The 14,320-nt window shown below is 37.7% G+C and overlaps 1 protein-coding gene across 3 annotated transcripts in view; it reads left to right on the forward strand.

Annotated features, from left to right (window-relative positions):
- Nucleotides 1–14,320, forward strand: part of LOC149948305 (pyrokinin-1 receptor-like) — a 148,461-nt gene that overhangs the window by 121,666 nt on the left and 12,475 nt on the right. The window lies entirely within an intron of this gene.

Raw genomic sequence — 14,320 nt, forward strand, 5'->3', positions numbered from 1 at the left:
TCAACCAACGTCATCCGATTCTACATAATAATAATAATAATAATAATAATAATGGCAACCCTGTTTTAAAAGATTTTACAACTTAGGACTAATGATTGCAGAGAAAACGGCTAATTTTTCTTTCTGCCCGAACTTAAAGGAGAACTGACACCAAAACGAAAATTTACGAGGTTTGCTTACAGAAAGATAGAAAATATATTAATAACTAGCTGGGTAGCCCGTCCTTCGGCCGGGCCCCAGCTAGAACTAAAATCCCGTGAAGACTGTTTCGGCCGGGCCCCAGCTAGAACTAAAATCCCGTGAAGACTGTTTCGGCCGGGCCCCAGCTAGAACTAATATCCCGTGAAGACTGTTTCGGCCGGGCCCCAGCTAGAACTAAAATCCCGTGAAGACTGTTTCGGCCGGGCCCCAGCTAGAACTAAAATCCCGTGAAGACTGTTTCGGCCGGGCCCCAGCTAGAACTAATATCCCGTGAAGACTGTTTCGGCCGGGCCCCAGCTAGAACTAAAATCCCGTGAAGACTGTTTCGGCCGGGCCCCAGCTAGAACTAAAATCCCGTGAAGACTTAGGCATAAACAAAACCCTTCCCCCCCTCCCAGCGCAGCCGCTAAATTGACTGAGGCAGAAAAATATTGGTTGTATAGGTGTATGTAGGTTGCAGGATTCACGGCACCATTCCAGGGGCAAAAATACATGATTTAATTAATTAAATTAATTGTAAATCACTGCTTTAATTAATTAAATTAATTGTAAATCGCTGCTTTAATTAATTAAATTAATTGGAAATCGCTGCCTTTGCGCCATAAGAATAGCTGTGAGAAATTTGGCGCCAATCACCGCTAGCTTATATTAAACCTGGTGACATAAATATGAAAAACATACTGCCTTTAAAGGAAAATGTAGAATTTAAAGCTATACTCTTCGGCCTTTGGAACACTAAATGTTACAATGGGGAGGGGTCTCCGAAATGTTACGCCCCCCCCCCCCCCCCCCTCCAAGTCTCTATTCGCCAAGTGACGACGACGCAGCCGCGAAATTGACTGAAGCAGAAAAATATTGGTCGTATAGGTGTATGTAGGTTGCACGATTCACGGCACCTTTCCAGGGGCAAAAGTACATAGATTTCGACTCGCTTTTTACCATTATTTAATTAATTAACGTAACCGAAATTGTAAATCGATGAAAATAGCGCGACTCGCTGCCTTTGAGCCGTAAAAATAGCTGTGAGAAATTTGGCGGTCCTATGTTGAACGGCTCGGACGCCTATAGAGAAACAGACATACAGAAGACACTTAGGAATATAGTATAGATTATGTCCCTGAAATTTTATAGTTATTGAAAAGTATTTAAAAAGTTACGCTACTTTTTCCGCAACCTACATCAAACGGCTTAAAAAATTTCAGAAATCGCGGTTGAACCTACGTGCAGCGCCAAAAGAATGAAGCGGCAAAAATTTGAGAAAGGGCGGCGTGTAGGTCATATTAAAAACACTATTAACTACAATCAACCAATATAACTAGGTTAAAAAGTCAGGGAGAATGTCGTAGCAGACGGCAGTTCCGACCGAAAAACGATAAAACCGGGGAAAAATTATTTCGTTCACGAGATGGCGCTGCAGGTAGGTTCAACCAATCGGTTCTGAGATTCTCGAGTCGGGGGGATAAAACACGAAATTTGGTTGCTTATAATAAATTAAATACTGGAAATATTAACATGACATTTTTTGTATAACCATTTTCGGACGTCCTCTATCCATTTAAATAGTTTTTAACCAATTTTAGGGTGGTGACAGTTCTCCTTTCAGTAAGTTGTAAGATAATATTTTATCTAAGGGTGCTTTAACTTTAAAATTGCGGCTTTGAAAAACGAAAGAGGACTAGGTTCATCTTTTGATCAAACAATGAAGTTACTCGGATGTTTATAATGTGAAATGGCGACCGCTTTAATTGACTCAGCCAACCTCGGTTGATTTTTTTTTGCTTCCTATTGGGCAATTACATCGGATCAGTGTCACTTGGCCATAAAATGCGACGACGCACACCATTCTAATTGGAACCGAGTCTCTAAACCCAACGGTTATCGATATAGTTTTGTATGACCTTGACCTAACTATTTAGCGCGGCAACCTATCAACCTCCTTCCTTTTTCATGATACTCATCTGTCTTCCCTTTGTCTGCTAAAAAAAATCCCGCCAACCCCTCGAAGTACGCACACTGCCTGAGTCCCGTTACTCACTCTAATAACGCACTCTGCGTAAGTGAAATCGCGAAATTGACCGGGAAAATAGTTAAATTAAATAATTTTTTTTCGATGATGGTTTTGGGTACTTACAGATCCCACGCAAACATATAACACTAAACAGTGCCGTTGCCATAAATAAATGCACATTTTTTGTCTTTTAAATATGAATGGGTCCCCGCGTGCTGAATATGACTCGCGAGTTAATTGCAGTGGTATACTCTTTTTGGCGCCTTTATTTGACCCCTCTTACTTGCCTCCCGCTCGTCGGCCATTGCCTCTGCCCTCAGCGGGGAGTCTAGCATCCACTCTTTGGGCTCCCGTAAGGGAGGATGGGGCTGAAAGGGGAAAACCAAACACGTACGCGCCCAGGAAAATACCGCGAAAAAGAGTGCATAGGGTGTCGTCGCTACCTTATTCCAAAACCCGGTATCTCAAAAAATTCAGTTTGGGTATAATGATCATTTAATCAGAAATTTTAAAAGTAAGTTGCATCTAGGAGTAACAAACACAGCACCCCACACAAGGAGAACGCAACCAGTCAAAAATCGTGGATTTTTTTGCGTACATTTTCATTGGTTAGACGGTTTAGCGCCTGCTGCCGTCGGAAGGGGAAAATTCGGAAATTGTCTTGTTCGTCCAGTGAAATTTGTACACAACACTGCCTTAGCGTGTTTAAAGGCTAGCTGCGTTCTCCTTGTGTTCAGTGGCGGCGCCAGGATATTACTATGGGTAGGCTACTTAATTCTTTAATTTGCCCCCCCCCCCCTTTACATACACTAACTAAACAAAACTGTGACAAAACCGGTTTATTTTTAATAAATTACAAAAGAAATGTACATGAATGTTTAAATGTACTCGGAAGTTTTTTTTTTAGTCGATGAGCATAACAATGCATATGGGCAACATCCTCCAACAGCATTCTCCATTTTCACTTACAATTGTTGCAAAAACACTTGCCAGTTGCCACGCTTTATTTTATCTTTATTTTGGAAATTGGGACCATAGACATAATAAAGAAATAGACCCAAGATTCTACGGAGGGTTAATACGGGAGCGATAGCTAGCAGACAACCGGTATTTGTTCCGTATTCCTGTGGTACCACGTTTAAGCGACGCCTGTCGATTAGGCGAGAAAATAAAAAAACATCACGTGACACGTCACACATGTTCTTGTTTGTAATCTTTTAGGTACTCTGACGTGATTCGCGAATATTTTGGCTGTGAGAAGTTAAAATAAGGTAAATTTTTATTATAATTTTTAAATAAGTCAATTAATTCTTTCAAAACCCAAAAAAAAGCAGAAGATGACCTTATAATTAAAAACAAAAAAATTTAATTGCGAAATGATATTTTGTCAAAGGCTTAAGTAACTCCTGTACTACTATCCGGCTTGTTGTGGTTATGGCTTGTTATGGGAACATTCTGAGATTCTAAATAGTAAATTGTAAACAAAAGTAAATGGAATTTTGATGAACTGGATGGTTCTACCTTGGATTAATAATGACTCTAAGATTCTACTAAAGGTATGTAGCTATTGTCCTTGAAATAAAATTAGCTTTTACAATTTAAGTCTGATGGCTTGACCCTTCATTTCTAGATTTTTGTCCTTCGCTAATTTGTGGAGTCTGAGCTTGCAATATAAATTAATAACTTTCTTAATGATGATGTTCGATTCCAACTTCAGCATCAAACATGTTCGTGGTGATCTGGTAATATGTCCATGCCAACAATATTTCGTAATACAGTTCTAGTTCTTAGACTACATTTCTTTTATAGGGAGAGGAATATCTCTTCATAACAACTAAACAAAATTGGCTAAAAACCAACGAAATCTTACTCAAATTATAATAACATAATTAAACCTACACGAAATGATCCTTGGTCAAAATTTAAAGGTGAGAAGTTAACATCACCGGTTTTTTCTATTTCACTTTCAACTGGATGTAATTTCTTTAAATTAAATAAAAAAATTATTTTGTCTATTTTTACTTGTTTTAATTCTATGGAAACCAAACCAGAGTTGGAACGGCTTTTGGTGTGACCCACCTTTTGCCATTTACAATTTGTATATCATGTTCTAAAAAGTGATCATTACAAATTAAATCATGATTTGAATGTGTCGCGATTTACAGCAATTGTCCATTGAGAAAGTATTGTAGGTTTCGTTATAAAAAGATTTTAAAAAAGAATGAATATTCATCGAAATAATATGATAATTTAATCCTACTTATGGAATGAAACCTTTTCCGGTATTGTTTTACTTGTTATTGCAATGAGTAAAAACACTAAAATTAACCTTTTTTTACCAAATAAAAACAAGATTTTTAGTAGAAAACACTTTTTCTATAACAAACGAATTATGAAACATGTTAGCTAACATAAAAGTACTACCCGTTTATCAAATTCACCCCTAAAGTTTTTGCGTCTGATTTTAAACCGGATAAATATTCCTATGCGTTAGGCACTACATGGCATAGGCCAAGCGCTCACTGCTCCTCCTAACATCTCTGTCCTGGCTTCCACAAGCCTTTGCTTCGTAACGGAGACAATGCCTTGTGGAAGCCAGGACGGATACGAAACAGAGAGCCAGTGGGCGCCTAGTCTAAAGCGCCACTTAAGTTTAGTGGCGCTTTATAAGTAGGATTAAACTATCATATTATTTCGATGAATATTCATTCTTATTTAATCTTTTTATAACTATAGGTTTCCCTTATCTAAACCTACAATACTTTCTCAATGGACAATTGCTGTAAATCGCGACACATTGAAATCATGATTTAATTTGTAATGATCACTTTTTAGAACAGGATATACAAATTGTAAATGGCAAAAGGTGGGTCACACCAAAAGCCATTCCAACTCTGGTTTGGTTTCCATAGAATTAAAACAAGTAAAAATAGTCAAAATAATTTTTTTTATTTAATTTAAAGAAATTACATCCAGTTGAAAGTGAAATAGAAAAAACCGGTGATGCTAACTTCTCACCTTTAAGTTTTGAACAAGGATCATTTCATGTAGGTTTAATTATGTTATTATAATTTGAGTAAGATCTCCTTGGTTTTTAGCCAATTTTGTTTAGTTGTTATGAAGAGATATTCCTCTCTCTATAAAAGAAATGTAGTCTAAGAACTAGAACTGTATTACGAAATATTATTGGCATGGACCTCTTACCAGATCACCACGAACATGTTTGATGCTGAAGTTGGAATCGAACATCATCATTAAGAAAGTTATTAATCTATATTGCAAGCTCTGACTCCACAAATTAGCGAGGGACAAAAATCTAGAAATGAAGGGTCAAGCCATCAGACTTAAATTGTCAAAACTTATTTTATTTCAAGGACAATAGCTGCATACCTTTAGTAGAATCATTATTAATCCAAGGTAGAATCATCCATTTCATCAAAATTCCATTTACTTTTGTTTACAATTTAGAATCTCAGAATATTCCCATAAGCCATAACCACAACAAGGATAGTAGTACAGGAGTTACTTAAGCCTTTGACAAAATATCATTTCGCAATTAGAATTTTTTGTTTTTAATTATAAGATCATCTGCTTCTTTTTTTTTTGGGATTTGAAAGAATTAATTGACTTATTTAAAAATTATAATAAACATTTACCTTATTTTAAATGCTCACAGCCAAAATATTCGCGAATCACGTCAGAGTACCTAAAAGATTACAAACACGAACATGTGTGACGTGTCACGTGATGATTTTTTATTTTCTTGCCTAATCGACAGGCGTCGCTTAAACGTGGTACCACAGGAATACGGAACAAATACCGGTTGTCTGCTAGCTATCGCTCCCGTATATTTTTGGCAAATCAAACTCCGCGTAAGGTGTCTATTTCTTTATTATGTCTATGATTGGGACTCGGAGATTCGGAAAACCGCGCAATTTATCATCTGTCTAACGATGCAACACTTTTTGAAGTACCTAGTTTAGCAACTACAACGAATCAAGGCTGCGTTCGAAAAAATATTAGAAATCACTGTTCAGTGTTCGCAACTTAAAAACAGCAGGCTTTTAATTCGGATTTTGATATTTCTAGTTTCGCAAATCATTTTAGGGGCTGTTCGGGGCCCCTTCATCTAGATTTGGGGCCCCTACAAGCGAAATAAAAGTAGGCTGTAGCCTACCCCTGGCGGCGTTGTGTTTGTTGCTCCTAGGTTCCAGTATATGAAAATGTTGATAAAAAACTCACGCGATTGAATGTATAAACCACATTAATAACTAAAAATTATTGACCTTATTACGTAATTAACACATTCGAACTTTGAGATGTAAGTAACGACGACGAGGAATCTCCGTCGCAAACTCTCGAGGCCAAGGCCTATTGGAAATTTAAACGCTTTCGTAATACAAATTGAGGCTTACTTCGCCGAAATAATGACAAATCGAAAGTATTCAAATTAGAACCGTGACTCAAAGGCAAAACTTTCGAAAATGGAGAGGACGTGGAAGCTACCCATTGCTCGAGCAAATTATAGTTTTTGTTTTGTACTTACCCCGTATAATTTGCCTCGTAACCGCAATGACCTCAGGACGTCAGTTACAAAACTTGTAATTTTCTTGAAACAAGGCGCTGGCTTACATCTCGTCTTATAAGGCGCCTAACGAACTCGTTCTATTATTTTATTTTTGAGTACTTTTTAGGCAGCCCCGCGTAGTAAACCAATCAGCGCGTCTCCGAAAAAAGGGCTATTCCACTTAACCTAATGGAGTTTGTCTCTTTCGCTAGCGCTCTCGCGTCAGGAATTGATTTAGCCCATACTACCCCTGACCGATAAAACGCGAAGCGAGAACATGGTCGAGAGAAAAAAGCGTGGCTTCGAATTAACCTTATTAGTGTCCTGGAAGACAATAGGTGGCGAGAGACGCCGAGGCCGTCTCACCTCCTCAACGTCATCATCAAACGCGTCATCTTCGAACAGCGGGGAAACCAATAATTACACTCTGCCTTCCTTCGCGTAGCGAGGACTACTTGATATACCATCGATTAAGGAGGTCCATCTATACGTGGCCTCTTCCGTACAATGTTAAAACTGGATGGCCTCTGCCATAAAATATGACGTTGGGAAATTAAGGTTGAGATAATCTTTAAAGGGAATATAACCCGCAAAGCAATATTTACGGAAGACCCCTTCAATATTTCAAATTACCCTGTACAGTGGCGCCAAGCCTTTCTAAAGCCGAAGGCAAGAGTGGCTAGAGCGGCAAACGTTGGTGTTCCACACCTAATACTTGAGGTTATATTCCCTTTAAGTAAAACCGAGACTAGATGCTCCGTTTTTTTTATTTAGGCTTAGGTGGTTGGTTGGTTGGTTGAATCAGGAGTTTCCACTTGGCTAGAGTTGATACGACAGGGTCGGAGAGGGAGACAAGTTTTGACTAGGTTCCTACCTGTTTTTTTTTCTTCTTTAGGCTGCCGGGTGGGGGTTGGGGTTCTTTGGTAATGGCTTTGACGCCTTTTGCTTTCCATCCATCTTTCCGGGGCGGCCGTTCCGCGCAAAAAATTTTCATCTTCGATAAATCAGGCGGGAAAACTTCTTTTCGATCCTCCCTTGATGCTCCGTTACTCTCTTGCTGGCTAATGCCGTTCCCTTTTTGCGTATGTCTTACTATTCCTAACGCAATCACGACGGTTGTTGCGAATTAACTAGCGTGTATTATTTGTACGAAATGTTTAAAGATTCCGATAAGGCCTTCTCAACCCTTTAGACCTATCGATGTTCTTTTCTAGACATTTCTAACCTGAGTTTTGAAACCGGAAGATGTCGCTCGATTAAGGAATTATTGAATATAAATGTGTAGTGCTCGGAATTGTTTATTCATTATCCACAAATTTTCAGATTTATTTAAAAATGTTGGTAAAAAGAATATCACTTTAACTTATTTAATTATGTTTTTTACGCAACCAAGCATTTATTTGAATAAAAGTGGCATTTATTTAAATAATTGTTTGTTTTATTTTAATAATAGGCTTATTCACTTTCGATTATTTAAACATTTTACAATTTTTATTCAACTATTGGTTATTTAAATAAATATTATTTAAATATCGCCGAGCTTATTTTAGTCATGGATAAAAATTAATCGAAATCCGAGCACTATAAATGTTGGCTTACGTAATGCGGTAGCTTAGTCGGAATTTTTACGTTCGTTTTCATTCGGGAATAGAATATCAATATACGGAAAGAATTTGCTGGTCCACTTATTAGAAGAAGCTTTCGGTTTCGTATTTATGAAATAGACAACGCGTTGATCGACTTCTAGTATACAAGAGTATATTTCAAAATATATGATATTTTGAATTTTTCTATATTCTTTATCACTCAAATGATTTTATTTATCTTTATTACTATGAACATAAGTGGTATTACTCTAAGTACCCAACTTCGAACGGGTTCTATGGGGGCCATGCTTGTCCGTGTGCCAAACTCGCTCTCTCTAAAATAGTACTATCTATACCTGCTACTAAAATGAATGCTAACCATTTCCGTCGTAGGCTTACGCTTTAGTGCTCGGTTACTAGAACGCCGACGGGGAAGAAAAAACGAACGTCTCTCGAGTTTCCTCTCGATTTCCGAGGCTAGGCTCGATTCGCGGAGAGGGGGATAGTTCTGAATATTCTTTCCCCCAAAATCTCCTATACAAGAGAAACGGCCTAACCCAAGGTTGGTAAAAATACTGCGTGGGCCTAGCCCTACGCCCCGTTAATTCCCGTTTGGCACACTAGTGGGCGCCACTAGCAGAAATAAAATTCAAATCTTTCTCTCTTCGATTCTCTCGAGGATTTTTCGCGCTCGCAACGGCCCCCTGAACCTCCTCACGTGCTGACGTCACGAAAAGGGGGAGAACACGTCCCAGAGAACAGCGCGTCTTGGGTACTTAGAGTAATACCACTTATGCTATGAATTATTTAAAAAATCCGATAAAAATGTACCACACTTAACTAATTTAAGCATTTTTTTTGGGCAAATTCAGGTAAAACTTGTGCCCCGCCTATTTTTTTCATTAAACGAGCGAGAACCCGGAAAAACGGCTTTTTAATGAACCTACGCTGAATGGATTGAGAGGTCTGGGCTGAGATCATATGTAACATAATCTCTTATTACGGTGGATATGGTGAACCATTTTCGGGACGTCATTGTTGTCCAACACGTGTCGCAAACTAAGTTACTCCGAATTTACCGCAACGTGTTGAGCATTTGTCGGTCACGTTGTGAAGGACAACCATTTTTGTGGCCGAGGGCGGAGCCACGCATTTTTGCAATAAGTCCAAATATAAATATTAAATTAACATTAAAAATCGTTGACTCACATATTCCCTAACTATCGCGCTAAATCTTACAAGATAGCAGTGACGGCGATCCCGTGGGGGCTCTAGGGCTCGAGCCCCCACAGGGAAAAATAAACGAGGGCAGAGCCCCCCACAAATAAAATTGAGGAAAAATAGTAATCAGGGAAAAATTTCTAATCTCACTGCCTTTATTTGGGTCCGAATTCAGTCTTTTTACAGAAGTTATTTTGAGATTGCAGATGCGAGTAGATAGATTCGTCCAAACAGAAAATCGCCGCGTCGTGTACCCTATTTTAGCTAAAATACCTTCGAAAAGTATGTGGCCAAGAAAGGCTTAATTATCTAGCCATGTACGCAGATATTTTTCGAAAGATATACTTAACTTTTGTTATCAATGTATTCCGAGGGGTAAGACAGTCTCAGATAATCTGTACACCGAGTTCGTGCATTTAGCACTGTTAAAGGTACGTATTTTCAAGAGTTCGCGAGTCCCATTTAGCACTATCAAGGGTACGGCAGTGTACACTGAGTTCGCAGAGTGTCTTACGCCTCGATGTATTCATTGACGGATGAGATATAAGAAAGAACACTTTAAAAAATATATATAGTAATAAAAATTCAGAGCTGTACATTTTCTAGCTTAAGTTTTAAGTATATGACTTTTTGGATAAAAAACATAATGGCCCATGCCCCCACAGAAATGTTTTCCGATCGCCGCCGCTGCAAGATAGTTAACGTTCTTTCGTACTATTTGAAAAGCATTTGTGTGAAGGTGGTGCAGCTTGTTTATAGCATTCTTTCTACGCCCGAAATATTTGCGACGTTATTGGCACCTCTATCTATGAAAATATGGTCAGTTTAAAGGACACTCGTATGAGCGTGAAAAGGTGCGGATTGTACCTGTCTCGTCGACTAGCTCGAACTATCTTTTGATAGGATTAGACAACGTGGAAACTGATGTAGGTATAACGTGGAAACTCAAAAGTGCCACTCACCCCGCTACTTCGTGTCTCGATAGTTCCAAAATATTTTTTCGCGCTGTATTTGTGGCGCGAACATACTTCGGCTTTTTGTGTTGCTATATTTTTCGCCTGAGGCGTAAGGCCCTAACATCAATTTTAACACGTTTTTCCACCCTCGGAAAAAAGAGCAATTTTTAACGGTGTTAGGTGTGTAGTACAGATGCATGAGGATGTGCTTCGCAAAAATTTGGGACTAGCACGGACTCTAAACGGGAAAGCGTTGCCCATTGGGTCCTAATTATAGGAAAAAAAGTTGGGAGTGATAAGTTGAAAATTTGAAATGATCGTGTCTAAAAAATTTATTTTGATTATTCGCAGTTTGCTCTTGGATGTGACAGGTTTTCGTTTAATAATAATGCTTTTACGTCAAACATTTTTTTCTAAAATAGAGCTAATTGCGTTCATTTTATTTCGTGTCGCACTTATACATAACTTTTTGCCAGATGTCGCTATCTACGGTTCGATGGGAAATTACAATAGTTGGGAATAGTCGAGGGGCAGGTCACTTCCATTTTGGGTGCGTCTAATCATAGTAAAATGGTTAAATCAGGGTAATCAAGATTAAAAAATCTAATCACGATTTAATCAAACTTATCACGATTTAAACGACATTTAATTATTCTAATCATGATCTAATCTTTTTAATCATAATCTAATCTTTTTAATCGGTATTTAATCATTTTAATCAGATTTAATCATTTTAATCAGATTTAATCATTTTATTCCCGATTTAATCATTTTATTGCTGATTTAATCAACTTATTGCTGATTTAATCATCTTATTCCCGATTTAATCATTTTATTCCCGATTTAATCATTTTATTCCCGATTAAATCATTTTATTCCCGATTTAATCAGTTTATTCCCGATTTAATCAATCTAATCGGTCGAATCGAGATTTTGTAATTAAAATCAAAATTAAAGTACGATAATTTAATATTAATTATTAATATTAATGGTTCTATCGCAATTGTGTTTGTTTATCGTTCTAATTTCTAATCGCGATTTAATCATACTAATCATGATTTAATCATTTATTCATGATTAAATCAGAGTTAATCGTTTAATCATGATTAAATCAGAGTTAATCGTTTAATCATGATTAAATCAGAGTTAAACATTCTAATCATGGTTAAACGTGATTTAATCAACATAATCATGATTAAATTGAATTTAATCAAAATAATTACGATTAAATCGGATTTAATCTTTCAAGGAGTGGGTTGTTAATAAAGGAAGTGACCTGCCCCTCGGGAATAGTATAACTAGAGTTACATATAGATCTTAAAAGAAATTGGTTTGGAAAATGTGAGTGGGTCGGAAGGGATAATCTTATTGGCTAAGAAAAATGTAGATAAACATTGCTAAGACCACGTGATTCGATTTTTTTTTATTAGAATGAATAACAACACGGGCGACGAAAAAATGCGTGATATTATCGAGACTCACGCGTTTTGAATTTAGAAATCCTTTCTTTATACGGTTTTATTTTCACGTGAATAATCTCTTTTAGCGTGTATTGGAGTTAGGAAATATGGGTTTTATCTATAAACGGTAGCTCCATCTAATTATATTCTTAAGGCAGATTCCACGTGGTTCGTGCTCTGATAAAGATGTTTTTGTATGATTTCAAAGCAAAGTCCACGTGAGCACGGAACGCGTGAAGAACCGTGCTACAGCTATACTAAAAATAACTGTTACATGAGTGTAACATTAATAAAATATGAAGCATAAGTAACATAATAGCTATAAGTATGACACTACCTATTCACCCAATGCAAATTTGGCTATTTTTAACAATAGGTACTTTTTTTGGGTTTTGTTAATTTTTTTATGTGTATTATTTGTCAAGGATTACAATAATGCAAAACGTTTTAACCGCAATTTATTATTTAGAAAGATATGATTAATTTAAAATTGTTACTTGCCAGCAATTTTTACCTCAGAAAATACTGTACGACACATTTCGAGATTTTTCTACGTGTTGGATGAGGTAGAACCAGGGCCGTGCTTAGGGGGAGGCGAGCAGGGTGGTTGCCCAGGGCCGCTAAAATTTTACCATAGGGATGTATATACCCCCCGAGATCTTCGGTTTCCCCTTCCATAAAAACTTGTTGAGGTTAACGGTAATAGTTAGTGTAGGGAGCTGTTGGTTCGCGTGGCTTGCAGGGCTTGCCACCACCCTCCTACGCATTGTAACCCGGCCACCTGAATTAAAAGGCTTTAAAAGTCGCTCGATGACTTAGGCCTAGGGTGGTGCCTTGGGTATTAGCCGAGCTGATTATTATTATTATTATTATTATACCGGAGGGCCGCTACACTCAGTTTCGCCCATGCATTTCGCCCGGGGCCGCGAGACCTCTAAGCACGGCCCTGGGTAGAACTGATGACGAGTTAGATTTAACGACAAGATATTACCAAGAATGTATTTATTTATATTTAGGAAGAATGATTATGTTGCGACAATCCCCGGGCACGTTGAACGCCTTTCCCCCGTCTCGCGCGTGGGGAAAGACAAAACGTCATCGGCGTTTGATTACCATCGCGTTAGGTGACGTATATTTTAAGCAGACAATGAAATACCGGGACTATTCGTTTTATTTTAAGCGGAGGAGCGTACTGGGGGGACCAACGGGTGGATTGAGAGAAAGGCTAAAAACCGTCTCGACATAGACATTCTCCCTGGGTATAAATAAATACATTCTTGATATTACTAAATTTTTAAAACGTGTGCAAACTGAAAATGTGTTTTCTACGGCGAATTCAATTCGCTAGATACTAGGTACGATTTGACTGGATACGATGTCCGTAGGTGGGGTTAATATATGCACCCAGGAGGAGGGAAAACTCCTTCGTGTGGGATCGATTCATCTCTCAGTCGCTCTTCCTTGTTTAATTCGCACCACAAGAGACTATACTAGGTACTGCCCTCTAGGTCGCGTTATAGATGGCACAGCTTGATTAGCAAGAATGGGGCTGGGGTGGCGCCGCACGACCCCAGCGTTCGAGCGAAGTGAGTGCACGGCGCCGTGAGGTGCCAATACTTCGTTTACAAGTCCAGTTTTACTTATAGTTTTCATTCCATGATTAGTGTAATATATTGTTTGCAAATTTAAATAAAGCGGCATTTTCGCCTCATTTTTTCGACCTCTAGACTAGTTTAAACTGATTAACAATGTAAAACTATTAATGTTTTAGCATGTTTACTAATATTAGACATTTTACAAATTTACATCGATAAAAAATTAAAAACCCTTAAAAAGTAATTTATGTTTCATTTTTTATTTTTCCGATTTCCAGGAAATTTTCTGGAAATTTTTCCGCATTTTATTTTTCCGGAAAATTAACAACACTAAATAATCTTTCTAGATAATAAATTGCGGTTAAAACTTTTTGCATTATTGTAATCCTTGACAAATAATAAACCAAAAAAAGTACATATTGTTAAAAAATCCCGCAAATTTTTTAATGATAGTCTGTTTCCCCAATGACAGTTTAAGCCATTACGTACCGACGGACCAGCCAAGGCCTATTGAAAATTGAAATGCTTTCAAATGTGTAAATAACGCTTACTTTTGGAAAATAATGATTAATTATTGAATCGGAAGATAAAAATAACTATTATAAACGCTGGCTCCATCTCAGAAGTTAGTTATTTTCGAATTTCAAAACTAAACGCGTGAACGCTCGTATTTCTCGCCATCAAAATAACCACCGGAAAGAGTACGAAACTTCCTATTTCGTAATC

This window comes from Leiobunum rupestre, chromosome 4 (assembly GCF_980474605.1).
Source record: "Leiobunum rupestre chromosome 4, qqLeiRupe1.1.hap1, whole genome shotgun sequence".
Classification (NCBI taxonomy): Eukaryota; Metazoa; Arthropoda; class Arachnida; order Opiliones; family Sclerosomatidae; genus Leiobunum; species Leiobunum rupestre.